Source organism: Hemicordylus capensis, chromosome 3 (assembly GCF_027244095.1).
Source record: "Hemicordylus capensis ecotype Gifberg chromosome 3, rHemCap1.1.pri, whole genome shotgun sequence".
NCBI lineage: Eukaryota > Metazoa > Chordata > Lepidosauria > Squamata > Cordylidae > Hemicordylus > Hemicordylus capensis.
The window spans coordinates 129,627,565-129,649,575 of NC_069659.1; the positions used below are offsets into that span (position 1 = coordinate 129,627,565).

At 46.3% G+C, this 22,011-nt stretch overlaps 1 protein-coding gene and 1 long non-coding RNA gene across 12 annotated transcripts in view; one reads left to right on the forward strand and one right to left on the reverse strand.

Annotated features, from left to right (window-relative positions):
* The window catches only part of GABRG3 (gamma-aminobutyric acid type A receptor subunit gamma3), a 578,435-nt gene that overhangs the window by 34,615 nt on the left and 521,809 nt on the right, over positions 1 to 22,011 (reverse strand). The gene's annotated exons all lie outside the window — the stretch shown is intronic.
* Positions 15,791 to 22,011, forward strand: part of LOC128348767 (uncharacterized) — a 79,799-nt gene continuing 73,578 nt past the window's right edge. Inside the window, exons 1-2 of the long non-coding RNA XR_008318313.1 lie at positions 15,791 to 15,875; positions 21,381 to 21,464. This is a non-coding gene — a long non-coding RNA (uncharacterized LOC128348767). The remainder of the gene's footprint in view (positions 15,876 to 21,380; positions 21,465 to 22,011) is intronic.

Below are 22,011 nucleotides of genomic sequence, written 5' to 3' on the forward strand. Positions count from 1 at the left end.
GAAAGGATACATTTCCCCTGTCCATTCTCTGGAAAGCTCTCTCACTGTGCTATATATATTGAAGGGTGCAAATCTGGGGCTGTCTGCCAACCATAAGCCTGTGCATTTTATTAGTATATATCTGGGAGGAGGTCTCCCCCATGAACTCAAAAAACAGAGCCACAAGGCTCTTGCTTTAGGCTGAGTGGAGCTCTGAACTGGAACACTCGTGTTAGAGGCTGGGAATACATGAAGAATTCAGAATTCTGATCCAAAGCTCTATTGGGTTAGATCAAGGGCAGGGGCGTAACTATAACAGGGCAAGGGGAGACAGTTGTCTGGGGGCCCACTGCCTTGGGGGGGCCCCAGAGGCAAGTCACATGACTGACTCCCCCAGCCGTGCACCTGCCCGGCTTCCTTCAGTTGTATTCATCCTCCGAAACTGATGTGAGTGTTAAGACCTGGAGCTACCAGAACAGCATGTCTTTCTTTAATACCATTAATTGACTTGCATTATCCACAATTTACAAAACCTGTTTAAAAATAATTTAGGATGATGTTCTATTGTGGCACACAGGGGTGTGTGTGTGTATACACATACACACATACATATTTTACTATGCTTTTTGTTACCACTATTCAGCCTCATTTAAGATTTCTTTACTGCATGAGCTGAGCTTCAGTGAGAAGGGGGGCCCATTTTAAAATCTTGTCTCTGGGCCCATTTCAATCTTGCTACGCCCCTGATCAAGGGTCCATCACGTTCAGCATTCTCTTTCGCACAATGACCAGCCATGTGTCTCTGCGAAGCTCACATTGTATTGCAGATCCTCAGGATACGTTTACACACACACACACACACACACACACACACACACACACACACACCCACACACACACACACACACACGGCAGGGTGAGTGGGACAAAAGCCCAACAAGGGCCTGTGAGCTTCATGACCTACAGAATGTTTAGGGCCATTGAGCCACAGAATGCTTATGATTTCATTTAAAAAGGAGAGAAATGGAGTCGCGGGAGAGGACCATAAGTGCTTATAGTAAATATCCTTCAGATGAGGATGAGCATCTAGGGAATGTGAACCTTGATATTGAAAACTTCCTATCCCCGAACTATATAGGGGCTGCGAATCTGCATCAAAATGAGGGCTTCCTAGAGGCTTCAGGTTGGTTGCTGAACTTGATGGACCCTTGATCTGAAAGGGGGGGGAAATAGAACTTGATGGACCCTTGATCTGAAAGGGGGGGAAATAGAAATTGTGCTGTATATGTGATCAGTACGTATTCTATACAAATGTGGCCCCTTCTCAGGAACATATTCCGCACCTGGCCCACTGTGCAAGGACGTCTTCAGCACAGGGATGCAGAGGTCTCCGACCCTCAACCCTCCCTCTGTCAGTGGAGGAGTGAAAAAGAGATGGATTAATAATCGGATTCAGTGTAGTGCAGCTTCATATCTTAAAGGAAATGTCCTTCTACGGCTTGGCCTTCCCACTCTCTTTGCTAGGCTTTTAAACTGCACCTTAAGGAAATTCATATATTTACTCCATAAACACATGCAGCACACAATTAATTTGCTCAAGAAGATCAATTAAGTAACAATCCATTAAGGGAAAGTTACGGAAGTACAAGGTTTACAAGCTCCATGTTCCAGTAAGAGTAGTGCTTCTAAAGGGGCATGGCTGATAGGAAAGAAAAATGAAATCCTATATTTAGCAAAAAAAGACAGGCAAGACATATGCTTCAGCAATGAAGCTTTCTTTCACTGTCCTGCTACAATGGCACTATCAGATAAATTTGTTAACTCTCGATTCAAAAAGGCAACCAATACCTTATTCAAATCATTAGTTTTCTTATTAGATTCCTTATTAGATTTTCTTATTGGCTGAAGGAAGGGTCAGGGCCAGCCCAAGGATTTGGGGTGCCACCGGCAAAGCCTGGCTTTAGCAACCCCCATGCTTGCCCCCCGGGGAGGCAGAAGGCATGGAGATGCCATCTTGCTTGCTGCTCGCAGCTCCTGCTGCCAGCACCACCTCCTGCCCTCCAGCTTGATTGCCTGCCCACGTTTGCCTCTGGCCTCGCTGCCCACACACTTGCCTGCCTGTGGTCCCTGCTGCTTCCTCCTGCCTGCCTGCTTACTCAGTTGCCTACCCACCATATTCACTTTGTCCAGCACTGCCAGCTTGTGCCTTTGCTGCCTTTAAGCGCTGTGATGCATTATAATGACATCACCATGGTGGGTCATTATAACATGCTGCAGCACTTGGCTGAATGTGATGATATTATAATGCACTGCAGCACTTTTAGGCCTATCAAAGACCCAAGCCAGCAGTGTCAGACAAAGTGGATGTGATGGGTAGGCAAGGAGTGGGCAGTGAGGCCAGAGGCAAAGGTGGCCACGCAGAGGGCACTTGGTACAGCAGGCACAGCAGTGCCCCCTCACAAGCTTGGAACCTCAGGCGACTGCCTACGTGTGCCTAATGGACAGGCCAGGCCAGCCTTGGGCAACGTTGCCTTGTATTTAGAAGTATAAATTAAGCGAGGCCTGCATAATCCACAAAGCCAAATGAAGTTCCCCAGCCATGTATTGTGGCTTTCCAGATGCTTGATAACACCCTTGGTTTTTGAAGTTCCAGGCACACTGAAAATAAGTGGGGGCCTATTGAGTGCCAGGAGGACCACCATGACTAGCAGTCTGCATTTGACTTGGTGAGTTAAGAGTCATACAAGCAAAATACATGCCAAACCTATCTGGGCATTTATCCATTTTTATATCTCACGGTGTATAAAGTCAGTCATCCACTCAACTCTCTACCCACTTGTACAAAAAAGGTAACTCTTCCCTCTTCTGAAACCACAGCTATCTTCCTGAATTTACTCACAACCTGTGTAAAGATATTCTTCTTAACAGCTGTTCTGTTACTACTTGCATCACCTCCACCCACATAGTAGCAGTCAGATTAAGTACACTATGATGAATGGCACTACAGTTGTCATATCTTTCAATGTGCCCTGAGTCTCTATCTCCCAAATGACTCTCCATTGTAAATTGTTAGGGGGGATTTGGGGGAATTCTGAACTTTGGTGTGTACTTTCTTAGTCACCCATTGGGGTTTGTAGGAGAGTATTCTGACCCCAAATGTGCCATTGAACATTCTCTCTGAACTTAGATGCTATATATATATTTTAATGTAAACTGCCTGGAATGCAGGTTGAGGCAGTATACAGGTGAAACTCGGAAAATTAGAATATCGTGCAAAAGTCCATTAATTTCAGTAATGCAAATTAAAAGGTGAAACTGATATATGAGACAGATGCATTACATGCAAAGCGAGATAAGTCAAGCCTTAATTTGTTATAATTGTGATGATCATGGCGTACAGCTCATGAAAACCCCAAATCCACAATCTCAGAAAATTAGAATATTACATGGAACCAAGAAGACAAGGATTGAAGAATAGAACAATATCGGACCTCTGAAAAGTATACAGTGTACTGTGCTTGATTGGCCAGCAAACTCGCCTGACCTGACCCCATAGAGAATCTATGGGGCATTGCCAAGAGAAGGATGAGAGACATGAGACCAAACAATGCAGAGTTGCTGAAGGCCGCTAATGAAGCATCCTGGTCTTCCATAATACCTCATCAGTGCCACAGGCTGATAGCATCCATGCCACGCCGCATTGAGGCAGTAATTGCTGCAAAAGGGGCCCAAACCAAGTACTGAATACATATGCATGCTTATACTTTTCAGAGGTCCGATATTGTTCTATTCTTCAATCCTTGTCTTCTTGGTTCCATGTAATATTCTAATTTTCTGAGATTGTGGATTTGGGGTTTTCATGAGCTGTACGCCATGATCATCACAATTATAACAAATTAAGGCTCGACTTATCTCGCTTTGCATGTAATGCGTCTGTCTCATATATCAGTTTCACCTTTTAATTTGCATTACTGAAATTAATGGACTTTTGCACGATATTCTAATTTTCCGAGTTTCACCTGTATGTGTTAAATAAATAAATGAATGAATGAATGAATGAATAAATAAATAAATAAATAAATAAATAAATAAATAAATAAATGCCAAACACCTTACAAAATTTTATAGTATATTTAGCCAGTGGTGTCATTCAATTCTATTAATTTGTCATGAGTAAGCACTGATACTTGGCACCTCCATAGCAAAATATGCACAATAAAAGTTCATTTCAGTTGATTACAAATGGCTGTTTTCACATAAACTGAGGGGAGAGGGAATTGTATCATGGTAGCATACTGCAACATTTTTAAACTACAAAGGGAAATACTATTCAATGTTATAATGGTTCTCAGAGGTCACACACACACACACACACACACACACACACACACACACACACACCTTGATCGCTTAGAGCATTTTCAATTTTAAATGTTTCAACTGCATTTGAATCTCACACTATTTATGTGAATATCTTAAAGTCCAATGTTCCATTAAATGAAGATCTAAGCAATGGAAGATTCAGGATATCCCACCCACCCCCATCACATACACAACTTACAAATTTCAGTACACAGTAGCCATAATCCAAAAGAGCAATAGTGCCATTGACACTTCCCATTGTTGGGTTGGTTATAGAAAGCCAAAGTCCTGCATGTACCTACCCCTGTGTAAAGGTTGACCACTGACTTTCTGTAGCTGAAAATGGAAGCCCTGTATACCGATGACCTTCTAGCTAATATCTAGAGCTTGCAATCCTGGCTGTAGTAAACTTAATTTTAGGTTCACTGAACACACAAAGCGCAATCTGAACAACATTCAGATCCATATATACATTTCTTGCAGTGTTTCAAAACATAACCTAGTATTGTTTCAAAACATGACCTAGGTTGACTGATCTTTTCCAAAAGGTGTAGAGGTGCTTCACACGATTGGTGTGAAGCACCAGATGGGTTTTGTGCGGGGGAAACAGGCTTAGCCCGCTCTCCCCACACACAAGCAGTTGCTTGTTGCTGGGCGGCCAGATTGGCCACCCAGACAAGGAGCTGCTCCAGTCCGGTGCTCCTGGGTGTCCCACTCCATGGGAGTGCTGCCATGCAGTGCCCTGGCTCCTCGAACCCCAGGAAGGAACTACATGAGTGTGCAGTACCTTTCTGGGGTCTCCCTTCCCCTCTCCCCACCACCCCAGTGTGTCGGCCATGGCTGCAAGCAGCCGTGGCTGACACATGATCAAATGAACAAGGTTAACGGAGCTCTCACTCCATTAACCTCATTTAGGCTGAGGGGTAGTTAGGCGGGCTCACCGCCTTGGAACCACCGAGCTTGTCTGTGAGTTCTGACGAGGACTGGAAAGCGGGCGAGGCTCCCTTAGCCTGCTTTCTGGTGATCTTCAGAATAGCCTCATGGAATGGCATCCCAGGCAACATGCTTTCTCATCACTCCCATTGGGTTGAATGGAGGTTGCTGAGGAACAAAGCGTTGTGGAGTGCATTCCTCTTCCTCTATTCCAAGGGGGGGGGGGCAGAAGGGAGATCAGGATCTACTGGCAGATCCCTGAGCTATTTGCAGTAGATCTGCAATTCCTTAGCTCGAACAGTTTCACAGCAGCAAATAAAATTGTGTGTCATGGGTGGCTTTATGCTAATATCTCAGCCTCAGTATTCCTCATCTGTAAAATATGAGTTTTGATTGGTTTCCTTTGATCAGATCTTTGTGCAGTTCTGCTTTCTGCTAAGAATTGATAGGAAGATAGGAAACTGCCTTATACGGAGTCAGACCCTGATTTTTATTCAAATGTAATTTAGGTTTTTTTTATATATATAGGTCATCCAGATGTTTAGCTCATGGGGATAATTGGCTTCACCCCAAGGATATATTAGGCATCCGGCCCTATCCCTAGTCACTGTTTTGAGTTCTGGTTGGTGAACCTTGAAGTTCTAGTAAAAAACCAAGTAGGCAAGGCTTCCTATGTGCCTTAAATCTGCCCACTCCTGCTCCTCTTTGTTTGGTTGCTGCATCGATAATAGCTGAAAGCATCCTCAGAGGCAAACCATGTTTCTGCATAATATATAACTTATTCCTGAGATGCTAGGATCAGCACCTAACACTTGAAGATAACATGAAATGAAGAAAAAATGTGGGAGTTTGGCTTCTTAAGTGCTTGGATTTGCAGGTCTCTGAGACTGAAGAGGCACTTGTAATACAGTAGAAGGAAGGGTTTTTCTATCAATATTTAAGGATGTTTTATTTACAAAAATGGGAACAACAATATTGATGCATGTCAAATGGAAAGTGACAGTTCTCTTCAGTGCTCCCTTATTTTTTGTTTGATTTTGTAATTTAATGGAGCTTTGCTACATATTTCAGGTTAGAATGTGTCAGCATGTCCTTGTTTTCAAGGATGGACAAGTCAGCTGTATACATTCATTCAGCACTGTCAAACAAGGCATTGACTCTTGTGGAGCTTTGCTACAAACCCCTAACCATTGCCGCTTGGAAAAGGTTTTTTTAAAAGGTATTTTTAAAAAACATTTTAAACAAAGTCCTGGCATGTTTTGATATTAGACAGTAAATATTTAATTATAGCAGTTAAACTCTCAACAAAAAGACCTTTTATTGCACAAAGAAAAATTAAAAGTTGGTAAACATAAAACCATAAGACATTTCGGTGTGACACACCATCCTCAGTTACAGTAAGTAAAAACAAATGAGCAGAGAGGAAAATCCTGGTTCCCCTGCTGTTTAATTCCTTACATGCAATAACACACAGTTCCCTGACTGGCGGAGAGATAATGAGCGAGGGTGGGCGGAGAGAAGGGGGAACAGCTGACTCTTCTCTGAGGATAAATAAACTTCATGGCATCAGCCAGCGCCTCCCGAGCATTAATGTCAGGTCTCAATTTCTCTATAAATAATGCTTCCTTGATTTTCCCTCTTTGTGGGCTCCTTACAGTCCCCAGAATAGATACTTCAGTGGGCACCATTTGGCCTTCATGCTTAGTCATCGTATGCAATGACCAGGGTTTTGTTCTCTTTGCACAATGCCTCATATCTGCTATACGTTCTTTATATCTGTCTTTCAGCGATCTGCCAGATTCCCCAATATAGAATGAAGTGCAAACTAAGCATTGGATTTTATTTATTGTACTTTTCTTTCCACAGTTTACTTCCCCCAATTCACAAGTTTCACAATCTTGTACATCACATCTCCTATCATACAATCTAGAGTTAACTAACAATTGTTAAGTGCCATCCTATGAGGTATTCTCATCTGGCCCTCTTTAGTGTCCTCCTGGGCCCTGGTGAAGTGTGTGATGCCTGGGCCCGTAGCAGGACCTTCTCTGTGGCCACCTCTCTTATTTGGAACACCCCCCCCCCCTGATTCATTCAGCCTCCTCCCTGGCTGCTTTTAAGGCCCTTCTTAAGACACACCTGTTTCGCCAGGCATTTGCCCTTTAATTTTTTTTAAAGTGATTGTTGATGGTATTTCTGTTGTTCACCACCCAGAGTCTTTGGAGGCGGTGATATATAAGAAGTTTCAAAAACAAACAAACAAACAAACAAACAAAACTGTGCAAACCACAATCACCTTAATTCCTTGTGGCGGGTCTCATGATCAGTGAAACCTGCTTTTGCTAGTATTGCGGGGAGAGCGGGCAGACGAGCAGGGCGGGAACCCAGGGCAGCCGGATCAGCCACCCACATGACTGCCGGCTCCATGATGGCGCCGGCGGGGGCTGGGGAGTTTGGGGGCCACATGGCCCCCGGAAGCTCCAGTATGCCCTGCGTGAGTGCGCAGGGCATACTGGGGAGACCCCTGAGCCGGGAGGCTGCTTTTCAGCCTCCTGCCGGGGGTCTGCTCGTGAGTAGACCCCCGGCACGGAGCCACACCGCACTACTCATGATCCCCAAAATGGGGTTTGTGGAGAGCTCACATTGCTATGCTCTCCCTGCTCTCTTAAGGAGCAGGCCACTTCTTGGTCAAAATGCCACGCCCCCACCATCCTCCTTTATCTTCCCCATTCTGTCTGGCAACAGTGACGTGTTCAGACAATTTAAAGAGACACTACCCTTTTGGGTAGTCCCAGCTTTATGCCACTGTCCAGGGGGACTGGGCACACCACCCACAGATACAGGTGGGGGGAGAGAAATACAGGGACGGAGAACCGTGGGCTGGCAGCCCCGCCTGTAGCTACACATGTCTTCCTGTTCCAGCCAAATCGGCAGCCCTCTATGCAGAAACATGGATGTGCACAACCCAGTGCAGCACTGTACCCCAGCAGGGCCCCCACTAATGGATTATGGCATTCCACAAAAACTCATTCATGGTTTTGTCCCTAACACAATGATACTCTTTGCAGGGCTACCCATGCCGTTGTTCCACCCGCAACCAACATAGGCAGCCTGGCATAGGAAAGGAGTTACCTGCTCTACCACAGGTGTGCAACAACAGCAATTCCAATTGTTGGGGTACTGGGCAGAAGAAAAGTGGTGGGCATGGGGTTCTAATGTGCCCACAGCAAAGGCACTCCTCTTCCGATGCCAATCTAAAGACTTTGCTGCTGTTAAAAGCTGGGGGCACAGGTGGCCATTGCTATGCTCTCCCTGCAGCATTTCAAATTAGTTCTCTGCTGTCAAAGGGCTACCTGCCAATGTGGGATGGCAGAATTCCAACAAGTTGCTGCCGTGGGGGGTGCACAGTTTATTTCCAATGCACTGCCCCTCCCGGCCAGGTTCATTCTACATTGGAGTGTATCTGGCCGTGGGTGTTAAGACCATGATGGGGGAGGAGGCTCCCTTCACCTTGCTGCTGCACCTCTCATTGTCCTCCCCATGCATGTGGCTCATAATTGTTAAGAAGGTTGTTTATTAACTTCAGAACCAGCAGAGATGCTTGGATGAGAGGCTTGTTGCATGATAGGAATCTTTTCCTGCTCCAGGAAGAGGGCACAGATGTTGAGCAAGGGGCCCTCCAAGCCCACCATTATCCATGCTCGCACCCCTGCCTTGTTCCTCCCAATGAGCACTCGAATCTGTCAGAGCCCCTGGTGGCGCAGTGGTAAAACTGCCGCCCTGTAACCAGAAGGTTGCAAGTTCTATCCTGACCAGGGGCTCAAGGTTGACTCAGCCTTCCATCCTTCCGAGGTTGGTAAAATGAGTACCCAGAATGTTGGGGGCAATATGCTAAATCATTGTAAACCACTTAGAGAGCTCCGGCTATAAAGCGGTATATAAATGTAAGTGCTATTGCTATTGCTATCAGTGCCCACCCCCGTTGTCCTTGGTGGTATCTACTGCCCTGCAGCTGCCCCTTTGATGCACTCAACTACACTATCAGGGAATGTCTGCAGTAAATACTCTTGATGGGTCCTTGAGGGCATGAGAGCAATATCCCTGCACCTGGCCCTATTCCACATTGAGCAAAGTACAGCCTGGCCACACCAACACACGTCCAGTCCTGCATGAGCATGCACACAGTGGCCAGACAGTGAATACACCCACCCCGATTGCCAGTCACGTCACCATGGGAGTTTGGTAGCCCATTACCTCTAGTTTCACACAGATGGCAAGCTGCTTCATACAGTTCCAGAAATCTTCTGCTGCCACAACATCAACTGCTGGCACTGGCAGCACCATGGGGAGTGGCCATGCTTCGCTTGGACTTCAAGGAAGGGCTGAACGAAGCTCTGGACAAATGCAGAGACTCAGGTCTTTCTGGGACTTTGGACAAGCAAGGGGGTAGAGGCCCAACTGCAGAACAAGTTCCACAACAAGGCCACCTATGTCTGGATCTACAACCAGAAGGTTCTCCACAGCTACTAGCGCACTGCCAGCCAGTGCAAGGAGAGGCTGCAGCACCTCAGAATTAATTAATTAATTAATTAATTAATTAATTAATTAATTTAATTCAAAGAAGTGACCATGCACAATAAGCTCTCCAGAGTGGAGTGCAGGACAAAGGCCCACTACAATATGCTGACATCTGTCCTTCTGGAAAGGAGGGATATCACCCCAGGGCCAGGATTCATCACCCAATGCCAGGGAGGAGGCCAAGGGCTAGCCAGATGTCCGCCCTTACTACCATGCAGGGGGCAAACAAGCCCACTCAACAAATGGCCACCACAACCACAGCCCCAACACTAACATCCACCACCTCCATTGCCCCTGTCCCTGAGTGGACAGATCTCGTCCTGCTTGGAGCTGTGAGTATGGTCCCAGATTATACTACACGCAGGATACACTAGACATTTGTCAAAGCTGTAGAAATAGATTGCTGCTGTTTATAATGGCTCTTTGAAAAAAGTGGTCATGGCTGCACATCCATGATGCTTTGTGCAGCCATGACTACTTTTCCTTCTCTTGCCACAGAGGTCCATAGCTGCACCTGGGTTCAGGAGTGACAGTGCACCGCCCCCTCTTTCAGGACTGCATCCTCCTCTGCTCAGTCTCATGGTTTAGTGCCTATGACCATGGTGCCCTGGCCGCCCCCAATGCCCACCACAGTCTCAAGGGTGATTGAGGTGTCAGCATGCTCTGTCTTCCCTGGTCCATCACATGCACCTGCTGCTGCCCAATAGCAGACAGGAGTGCCAAGGTCAGGGGAAACCTCTAGTGATGCCAGGGGTCAAGGAGAACCCGTGTTAGTCCAGTTAATTGATCCTGCTGGACATCCCCTACAATCTGGCCTCTGGGCCATCAATTCTGCTGATGATGACAGCAAGACCCAGATACCATACCTGCACCCACTGTCCTCAAGTCACCATTTCAAGGAGGACAGCCAGGCCTCCCTGCTGGACCATGAGATCCTATAGAGGGCAGGACTTGGCAGCCACAAGGACCAAGGCCTTGGTGGAGACCTTTCTGAGGAGCTTTTTGCCTATACTCCACTTGGTGTGGTGTCTGGCACTATGGCCAGCACAGGTGCCTGGGGACTGCTTGCCCATGAAATGGTGGCTGAAGGTGCAGGTCCCCGGCAGGTCCCCGGCAGCACATGCACAGAGATCTGTGCTGCCGGATCAAGCAGTTGAGTGAACAGGTGTCCTGCAATGGGTCGTGTGGTGCTTAGGGGTGTGGAGAGCAGGGTGGGGTAGTGCATGTGGATGGTAATGGAGTGGAACTGGTGATAAGGTACACCCCTGGGGGGGGGGAGGAGGGTCAACTCCATGATCCCAAAGCTCACCTAGCAAGGAAATGCCACAGGATATATTACACCTATTTTTTTACGTCTCTCCATGCCCCCTCCCTGCAGCATCATGAGAGACAGAGAGAGAAGATCCTACCCTGCCACAAACTGTGCTGGTAGAACCAGTGATAACAGCTGTACCCACTGCACCTATGGACCAACTAGATCCCACCCCACGTGGGCGATGACTAACAGTGAGCGTGTGGCCTGGCTGTGCAACAGGAGGCGTATTGACCACCTCCAGCTTGCAAAGTACTTGATCACACAGCACGCTGGGAGCTCACAGGCCACCTGTGATGTGCTGCATGGAATGGACTAGAGATAGGGGAGAGGTGTGAGGAGGACAGGCTGGTTTTTGAGGAGGCCACAGCTTGGACAGTGCATACCTGCAAAGAAACCATGAAGGAAGTGGTGAGTGCCTTGGAGTGGTCTGATGAGGCACTTGAGAAGCGGTTTGAACACCTCCCTTCTAACCTGAATGCATGGCTGGTTCTATAGAGTGGCTCACCAACCAGACACCAACCTTTGCCCCTCAGGAGCTGCTCTACCAACTGCAGCTGCTGATGCCAGGGCCCTACCTAGCCACACCTGTGGGCCATTCCCAAGCCACTCTAGCAGCACAGGGTCCCCTGCACCTGACACCCCAGGGTCCCAGGCAAATGGGAGAAGGGCCCTGTGGTGCAGAACTGTAGGAGTCACCATGCAAGGCCCCCATCAAGAAAAGTTTCTTCCACCACACATCACCCCCAGACCAGGAGCCTTGTAGCCAAAAAGGTCTTGGCACATGTCCAGAAATATGCCGCCCTCACCTGCTCCTCCCCTTGCAAGAAGAAGGCCGCTGTGCAAGGGGTTCTGGTGCACTCACACTCATGTTTGGGCAGCTCTGAGGTGAAGGGAAAAACGGGAGACAGGAGAAGATGCCCTCACACAAGCCACTGCTCCCCAAGAACAGGGTGGAGGGGAATCTAAGAAGACCACCACCCAGTCCTCTCTCACCATGTAGGCTTGCCAGTCCACCTCTGATTCCATTCCCCGTAGCAGGTAGTTGCCACACAGCAGGCATAGCTGTACCCTGCCTTGCATTGTCTTATGTTTAGAAAGCACTCAACAGCAGATATAGAGCACAACACTAGTTTGCAAACCCTGAAACCACAAGCTTTCAAGCACACACATAGCTTCTAGAGCAATGCCCACACCCAATAGTTTAAAATCCAAAAAGCTGGTTTCACTCTCTCTCAGAAGTTAACAAGAAGAGAAGGGGCCATAACACAGACAGAAAGAAAAGGGGTTTGAGTCATCTAGCCCAAATAGGGTGTGCTGATAGGGGGGCAAAAGGGGCTATTCCCAGTTATGGGCATTAGGTGGGACTGAAGATGTGCCAGTCCCAGCAGCAGCTGTCTGAAACCATGCCCCAGGCAGGGCACAAGAGATGCACCCAGAGATGCCCGGAGAGGAACTTCAACTTCAGGCACAGCAGTGTGAGGATCATGGTGGAGCAGGCATTCAGGATGCTGAAGGCACGGTGGTGCACCCTCTGCACCTTGCTGGATGTGGAGGAGGATCTTGTGCCGAAGTTGAGTAACAGTAGGAGGGAGGGCAGGCCCTCAGCTCTTGCCTGTGGGCTTCCAAGAGGCATTTGGTAGGCTAATGTGTGAAACAGGATGCTGGACTAGATGGGTCTTGGGCCCAGAGACACTCTTACCCGTGGACTTCGGGGCCCAAGTCCAGGGCGTCCACAGCCCCTGGGCCCCCCCAAATCCTCTTTAGTCTGTCCTGGGTGGTGTGGTCTCCTAGTGGAGCATAACTAAGCTTAATTTTTTTGGGGGGGGGCTCCGAAGGCTCCAGGCTCAAAAATTACCTAGGTGCACCTCTGGTTGGGCCTGATCCAGAGGGCTTTTCTTATGTTCTTATATGATTGTGGACTGCTGCATCCTGCACAACTTATGCAAATCAAGGGGAGACATCCTGCTGGAGGAGCTGGTGGACCTGCCCGCACATCCAGAAAGTGAGGGAAGCAGTGTAGGGGTGTTGGGAGGACATGTAGATGCTGTGCTGGTGGGCCCCATGGCCCAGAATCTGAGGAACACTGGTAGCAGCAGGGAGGCGTGGGCAGTGAGATCTGCCTTTGCAAGACATGCCTGGGAGCATCTCCCTCCAGCCCACCGCCAAGGCGGGCAGGTGCATGGTGTTGGAGCGGCGTGCCACCCTTTAAACCAGTGATAGTAGCATGAGGTCACCTCCTGCAACTGAAACAGCACTGGGATCAGATATTGCAAAAACCTGTACCCACCTTGCTAATGAAAAGGCTGCCAGTATATTACTGTCAAATAAAATGAAAACATTCTTAATCAAACCGTTGAGTTTATTTCAAAATGCAAGTGCAAAACTCCCCCCTTGCACCTGGCCAGTGGTGGGGAGGGCAATGAGCAGTTTGGGGGGTTGGATGGGGGAGAACATGGGATCCCCCACACTACCCGAAGAATCTCTGTGTACCGTGCGGACAGCACTTGGGGTACATGGTTCACAGAGAGCTTTCATTTATTCAAGCTGGAGGTGTGTTGGCCCATGGGTCCCTAGGTCCAGGGTGCCCCCCACCCCCCATTAGAATGTGCCCCCCATTAGGATGTGCCAAGCAATCAGTGCATGATCCCATGTTCTGCTTTATTGAGATGACATAGCTGGGAGCACATTTAGGAAGGGGTTAAACTGTCATCAGCCTGAGGAAACTGGCCAGCAAAGCCAGAGGGAGCCGCACACGTCCTTTCGAATCATGACCAATGGACGACATGCTGATACCCTGCCCTCAGTCTGGCGATGCGAGCGGCATGCAGCAGCCTGGGATACGGCCTCAGCGGCCTAGAGCAGGGAGGGGCCACCCTGGCCTGAAACTGGAGGCTGCTGATCTGCAGTTTGAGGGATGCCTTCAATGCAATTCACAGTTTCAAATTGAAACTGAAGGTTTGTAAGCCTCCAGTTTCACATTATGTGTGAATGCATCCATAATGAATAAACACAATGGATATCCTAGAATACAAAACTGAAGTGACCTTAAGAGGTCAACCAGTCAATCCTCCTGCTGTTAGAACTTGTTAAGACCAGATCATAGTCATATCTGGAAAATTAAAATCATTATTATTTTATTGATTGATTGATTGATTGATTGATTTGATTTGATTTGATTTGATTTGATTTGATTTCTATACCACCCTTCCAAAAATGGCTCAGGGCAGTTTACACAGAGAAATCATAAATAAATAAGATGGATCCCTGTCCCCAAAGGGCTCACAATCTAAAAGAAACATAAGATAGACACCAGTAACAGTCACTGGAGGTACTGTGCTGGGGGGGTGGGATGGATAGGGCCAGTTACTCTCCCCCTGCTAAATAAAGAGAATCACCTTATTAAAAGGTGCCTCTTTGCCAGGTTAGTAGGGGTTAACGAAAATAAAGATTTATTTTAAAATGGGGGGTGGTTTTGTACAGCACAAGTCATCCATATTGTATTTTAGCTTAGAATTCAAAAACAAATACAATGTAGTTTAGAGTTATATTTCAAGTGTTACTTCAATTTTATTCTGAACTCTAAGGCAATGGTTTTACATGGTACATGCCATTTCCAGCACAATAAATCTCTGATTATTGATTAGGGTTTATGCATGGTTTATTATCTTGCAGTGACAATTACTAAAATGAAGTGACCCCCCCCTTTATCTTTCTTCTTCTCCTTTTGTGTATTGTATGCTATTTGAAAGCACACTCATCTTGATGATCTATTTCTTCCTGCAAGTATTAACAAAGCCTATTCTGAGGAGATAATGGGGTTATGGGGCTATGCAGATTATATTACTGTAGTTGAAGGCCATCTTGCTGAGTGATACCAGTCATGATATGAAAAGGCTTGAGGAAAATTTTGCCAGATGTTTCATATTTATATTTATTTGTTGTCATGAAAATCCCTCAATAAAATGGCAAGAACAAGAGAGAAATCTAAGTGGATGCATTTCAGCACTGAGCCCTCTTATTGTGCTTTCAAGCAGCTGATAATGAGCACACATTTTGGGACCAGACATATCTAATTTTGTCTCTCTTTGGCAGTCTCTCAAAAAGTGTGCAGCAAGATACTGCGTGATAAGTGGGTGTACAAAATTGCTAGTGATCCTAGAAAGGCTCAAAGGAAGTGACAAGAAGGCCAGCTAGTGCCTAGAGTCATGGAGAGGATTCTCCAACGAATGTGTAGGATGTGCTGATCTATCATGAAGCAATTGCTTTGGGTACAAGAGTCCAGAAGGGTCACCATTTTCCTGCTTACCATCACCACCTACATGAGCAGAGAACACAGGGGCGTAACTATAATTAGGCAAGGGGAGGCTGTTGTCTCGGGAGCCCCGCCTCTGGGGGGGGGCCCAGAGACATGTCACGTGTCTCCCCCCCAGTGCCTGCCGCCCCAGCTTCTCCGTGTATCATTTATTATTATTATTATTATTATTATTATTATTATTATTATTAATCCTTGCTGAAATTGGGACGGGAGCACGCCGTAGTCCTCCCTCCTTTCTCCATCTCCACGCTTTTGCCTTGTCATGTGGGCTCCAGCTCCTCCCTCTCCCCCATCCATTGGCTGCAGAGCCCCCACATGAGCCAGAAGGTCACATGACTGTGGATACAGGCAACATGGGGCTACAGCAGCAGGACTCGCCCGAGGACTCGGAGCCAGGTTAGCTGAGTGTTTGCCGCAATAGCGGCTTCTCTCCCCACTCCCCGCCCCGCCTGCATGGCTGGGCACATTGCATTGGGCAGCAGCCTGAGCTGCATGATCATGGCCCACTTCTCTCACCCTCCCCAACCGCCTGCATGGCTGGGCATGCCCCCCGCTTATCTCCCCCCTCCCCATCCACATGGGGGCCCGCTTTTCTCCCCGCCTGCCTGCAGGCCGCCACTCAGCTGAGCATGGCGCTGTAGGCCCGCTTTTCTCCCCAACTCCCTGCGCGCCTGCATGCCGCTTCTCCATGGCTGGCCAGGCTGGGCATGATGGCCCGGAGCTTAAATTCCCCACCACCACCACCCGCGTAGGCTGCCGCTTGGCAATGGGATCACTCAAGCCTGGTTAGGAGAAGGAGATGCTTGGAAGACACAGGAAGAGAGAGGGCAGCATCCAGTCTAAGCCTCATGGAAGTGTATGAGACATGTGAATCGTGGCTCATTAATAAATTAATCAGTTGTAATTAATTAATCAATCACTAATGTCAATAGGGCTTAGCCCCTGGATCTTGCCCATATAGTTATAATTAGGGCTATTGATTACTACAGCTCTCCCAAATGCTGCCTCAGTTCTTCATATTGTCTTTAACCTGTGGAATTCCCTGCTGTAAAGACAGTATTGGTGGCAAAAAAAACCCGGCTGTGATGAAGGAGTTTGTCTTGGACATGAGGGTGTGTGTGTGTGTGTGTGTACCTAGTTGGTTCTGCTGTGCTGTTATTTACACCTTTTAACTAGCTGGGATAGTTAGCAGAGTCTACATTGGGCCAGGAGAAGGAGAGGAAGGTGGTGACGTGCGGCGCGGGGGGGGGGGGGGGGGGGGCATTTTAAAACTTTGTCTCTGGGCCCAAGCCAACCTTGTTACACCACTGAGAGGAGATATGTCCAGATATGACTTTGACTTTGTGCTTCAAATGTCATGGGTCACCACTATATGTAGCAGCTCTTTGGTTTCCTCAAAAGAGGGGAAAGAGCCTTGACAGAGAATAGAACACTGGATTGTATGCAAAGCTCAATTACAAGAGAAGACCAATGGCCAGGCAAAATAACCCTGTGCCATCACTTTCTGCTTGGAGTTCTTATTACTCCATTCTAGATGGATGAATATTTGTATTAGTTCCATGGCCATGTATTGAGGAAAATGGTTCTTATAAATTCTGCCAGGTGTTTATAAAGGCATACAGAGTTCTGCTAAAAATGAACGATAATGCTGAAGAAGATGGTAGGAGTGATCCCCCCCCCCAGTTCTGGTTGAGAAGGGAATTAAAAGGAACCTGTGGAATAACTTGGCTTCTTGTGTTGATTAGATTTTGTGACACTGGTTTGCAATTTTTGTATTCAACATAATGTTCAAATAGTGTGAAATAAAGTAAGACTGTGAACCTTATGATACATCTCCTTACTGAAATATGAGCATCCCCTGTTCTGTGTAATGTTCCATAAAGATTTGTGACTGCTTTTGAAAAATATATAGAGAGGTAATGAACATGGTTCATTCAAGGGCTAAAGTTAAGGATCCACAAGCAGTTTTGAATTTCCATTTTAGTGCTTGACCACAGCCCAGGTAATTGTATTGTTTACACAACTGTAAATCAAGGACAGGTTGTCAATTGGAATATACTGATATGTGGGATATCAAGTGTTACTAAATGGTAGAATAAAGCTCTGTTCTCCTTGTCAACTTAGGGTAATATAAAAATATAGACAGAAGGAAAAACAAAGAGGAAGGTATTAGAAATGGACAGATTGAATGTTCTGTTGTGTCCAAACCTCATGCTGTTTCTTTTTATTTCCATTCTGGTTCTGTCACTAAAAATCTCCAGACTGTTTTTCCATCACTGAAAAATACATTTCCCCGCTACATATTTATTTATATATTTAATTCTCTTAAACGTATCCGTCGCTAATCCCATGTGTGGCAGCTCTCATGAGAGTTTGCGAATAGCTGCCTGGATAGCGAAAGGGACGGGATGGGGGAGGAAATAGCGGGGAGCAGGAGGTGGTGGCGGGCCGGCTCCACCGCTGCACCAATTGTATGGCTGCATGAGTGGCGGAGCCCTGAAGCTCTGCCACTCAGTCATGCGATCACGTGTTGTTGCTTTTCGGCAGTGAGTAGAAGGCTGGTGACGTGATTTATAGTGCAAGCCGAGAGCTCCCAGCTGGCAGGAATTCAAGGCTTATCAGACCTCTGCAAGTGGCGTTTGCTTCTCCTAATAGTCTCCTATTGAGCCCTGCGTCTCGTGACACGCCGCTGTTGTGGAGTCAGTGGGGGTTGGTTGCATAGCTCCTCTTCGGATTGGTCCTTCACGATTTCTGCTGCCTCAGGTTGTTGTGCCTGCTCTGAATCATTAGCCACAGCTGTTTCATGAACACTGATAGCCAGGCTCTGCCCCTCAGACACTCCTGCATCGCCTGGAAAGTTGACAGCTTCCCCTTCCTCCTCGCTGTCGGAGATCGAGGGCGTGACAGAGAGGCAGCCAGGCAGGTAGGCTGCTGTCTTACCCCCAGCCCTCCCTAGCCCCAGTGATTTTGGCCGTAGGAACAACATGCTATGTTGCCAAGTACTCATTTAGATATGTTTTTACACAAACATGTAGAATGCATACGCTCCATAGGCGTCTCTGAATCTTATAAAATTCAATCCATGGGGGAGCAGAAGGGGTATGAAAAACGTGTGTGAATTTGGGCAAAAGAGCATTTTGGTAATATCTCTACAAGGTATTTCCCACAAATAGCATCTTATAAAAGGAAATGGTAATGCTGCATTGAACATTCTCCCATTTTTATTTTTGGGCAAAAAAGAGCAATTTTGGTGGGGTGGTGATTTTTATATAAAACATTGAATGCAAATATTCCCCTTTTACAGTTCCACTTGGAACTCTTTACTCCCTGGTGATTTCACTTATAACCCCCCCCCCACTAGCAGCTGCTGCCTTCTATTTTATTGTTAAAGTTATTTATATAATCTTATATAAATCTTATAATCACAGATTAAACACACAACACACAATAAAAACAATATAAAACAAATTATTGAAATTATTAAAATTAATTCTAATTAAAAGCTTGCGAGAACAGGAGAGTCTTGAGGGTCTTCTTGAAAATAAACAGAGAAGGAGATGCTCTTATTTCAGCAGGGAACATATTCCAAAGCCCTGGGGCAGCCACAGAGAAAGCCCGGTCCTGAGTCACCATCAGATAAGCTGGTGGCAACCATAACCAGACATCTCGAGAAGATTGTAAAAGGCGGCAGGGTTTATGACAAAGGAGGTGCTCTCTTAAATAGCCTGGACTCAAGCCATTAAGGGCTTTATAGGTAATAACCAGCACTTTGTATTTCACCCAGAAACATATTGGCAGCCAGTGTAGTTCTTTCAAAATCAGTGTTATATGGTCCCTTTGTGTTGTCCCAGAGACCCATCTGGCTGCCGCATTCTGTACCAATTATACAGGTGAAACTCGGAAAATTAGAATATCGTGCAAAAGTCCATTAATTTCAGTAATACAAATTAAAAGGTGAAACTGATATATGAGACAATATCGGACCTCTGAAAAGTATACAGTGTATTGTGCTTGATTGGCCAGCAAACTCGCCTGACCTGACCCCATAGAGAATCTATGGGGCAGTGCCAAGAGAAGGATGAGAGACATGAGACCAAACAATGCAGAAGAGCTGAAGGCCGCTAATGAAGCATCCTGGTCTTCCATAACACCTCATCAGTGCCACAGGCTGATAGCATCCATGCCACGCCGCATTGAGGCAGTAATTGCTGCAAAAGGGGCCCAAACCAAGTACTGAATACATATGCATGCTTATACTTTTCAGAGGTCTGATATTGTTCTATTCTTCAATCCTTGTCTTCTTGGTTCCATGTAATATTCTAATTTTCTGGGATTGTGGATTTGGGGTTTTCATGAGCTGTACGCCATGATCATCACAATTATAACAAATTAAGACTTGACTTATCTCGCTTTGCATGTAATGCGTCTGTCTCATATATCAGTTTCACCTTTTAATTTGCATTACTGAAATTAATGGACTTTTGCACGATATTCTAATTTTCCGAGTTTCACCTGTAGTTTCTGGACTATGTACAAAAGCAGCCCCACGTAGAATGCATTACAGTAGTCAAGCCTGGAGGTTACCAGCATTACAAAAACAGTATTACTGTTTTAAGGCCATGCACCTCTTGAAATGGACGTAGCTGATGTATCAGCTGAAGTTGATAAAAAGCGCTCCTGGCCATTGCCTCTACCTGAGAAACCAGGGAGAGCTTTAGGTCCAGGAGCACTCCCAAGGTACATATCTGATCTTTCGGGGGAGTGTAACCCCATCTAGATCAGGCATATCTAAACCATCTCTCGGGTCCCAACACACACACCCGTCAGTCAAGTAAAGTTGTGCCATTGAGTCGGTGTCAACTCCTCGCAACCACACAGCCATGTGGTTTCCTTTGGTAGAATACAAGAGGGGTTTACCACTGCCATCTCCCATGTGGTATGAGATTATCTCCCATTCCAGCAGGGATTCAAACCAGCAACTTCTTGCTCCCTAGGCAAGTTATTTCCCCACTGCGCCATTACTCCATCTTATTTGGATTCAACCTTAATTTGTTGTCCCTCATCCAGCCCATTGCCACCTCCAGTCAGTCATTTAGGGAAGGTATTCCATTTCCTGATGAAGTCGACATGGAGAAGTAAATCTGGGTGTCATCAACACCCAGCACCAAACCTCCTGATGATCTCTCCCAGTGGTTTCATGTAGATGTTAAAGAGCATTTGAGACAGTATAGAGCCTTGTAGAACTCTACACTTCAGTTCTCACTTTTCCAAGCAACAGTCTCCAAGCAACACCATCTGGAATCTACCAGAGAGGTAGGAGTGGAACCACTGTAAAGCAGTGCCACCCAATCCCACCTCCCTCAGGCCATCCAGAAGGATACCATGGTCGAAGGTATCGAAAGCCACAAAGAGATCCAAAAGGATCAGCAGAGTCACACTCCCTCTGTCAATAACCAGTTGGAGATCATCCATCGGGCCGACCAAGTCAGTCTCAACCCCATAGCCTACACAATATATACCATTTTATAATAAAAAGAGTTCTCAATGTGGTTTACATAGCATGTATTTTTCCTCCTTCTCAGACATAAACTATCCTACACAATCCTACACAATAAACAGCAGTATGCCACAACACCACGTAGCCATCACGTAGTGTGGCTATATGATGATGTCACTTAGGACAGTTGAGAGTGAGGGTAATGCAAATGAATAAGCAAACATTTTTACAACTGTCAATAACTGAAAAGGAAATATTTGTCTGGCACAGCCAAATATGTTAATTAAAAACTGTTATTAGTTTTAACACAGCTTTGGGAATTGCCAGTCAAATCCAGGGATGGCTCTTCCTACTTGCAAGGGAGGAGGTTGCTAGGTCCCTTCTTTCTTATTGGCCCTGTCTAGGAGCGAGTGATGAGGAGCAACCCGCTGTCGGATGCACTCCTTCCCTGCTGGAGAATTAAGCCAAAGCATGCAGACACACAAAAGGTATGACGTGTGTGTGACAATGACCGTGATACACAATAATAGTGTGTTAAGACAATATTAGAATAAAGCTCTACTGCTCCTGTAAGCATGCGAGTAGTCCAAAATTTTGGTGGAATATTAGCGAAACAAAAACAGTCCTTCCTCAATGAAAGCTGAGACAAATTTTTTCATACAAACTTCAGAATGTAACATCCAGAAGTGCATTTTTAAGGCCTTCCTAAAGGCTGACATTGAAGTCAAGACCCAGTAACTTCATGGAGTCACTGAATCTTCTTGTGCAAACACAACTTTGTTGATTGCACAAGCACACCGTTAGTCAGGATGTCAGACACATCCTTGTTTTCTGTCAGTGGAGCATTAAATGCTAAGCCACTTTGCTAACTAATAACGTTTAAACCTGCACTCCGATCTTTAATTCCAATGCTAACTAAAATATAGTAACAAACATTCCACAGTGCAAGGTAATTAGTCTTTAAATTCTCATTAAGAGTGTGTGATTTAAAAGGATGTTTATTTCTGAACAGAAAGGCAAAGCATCCATTTAAAC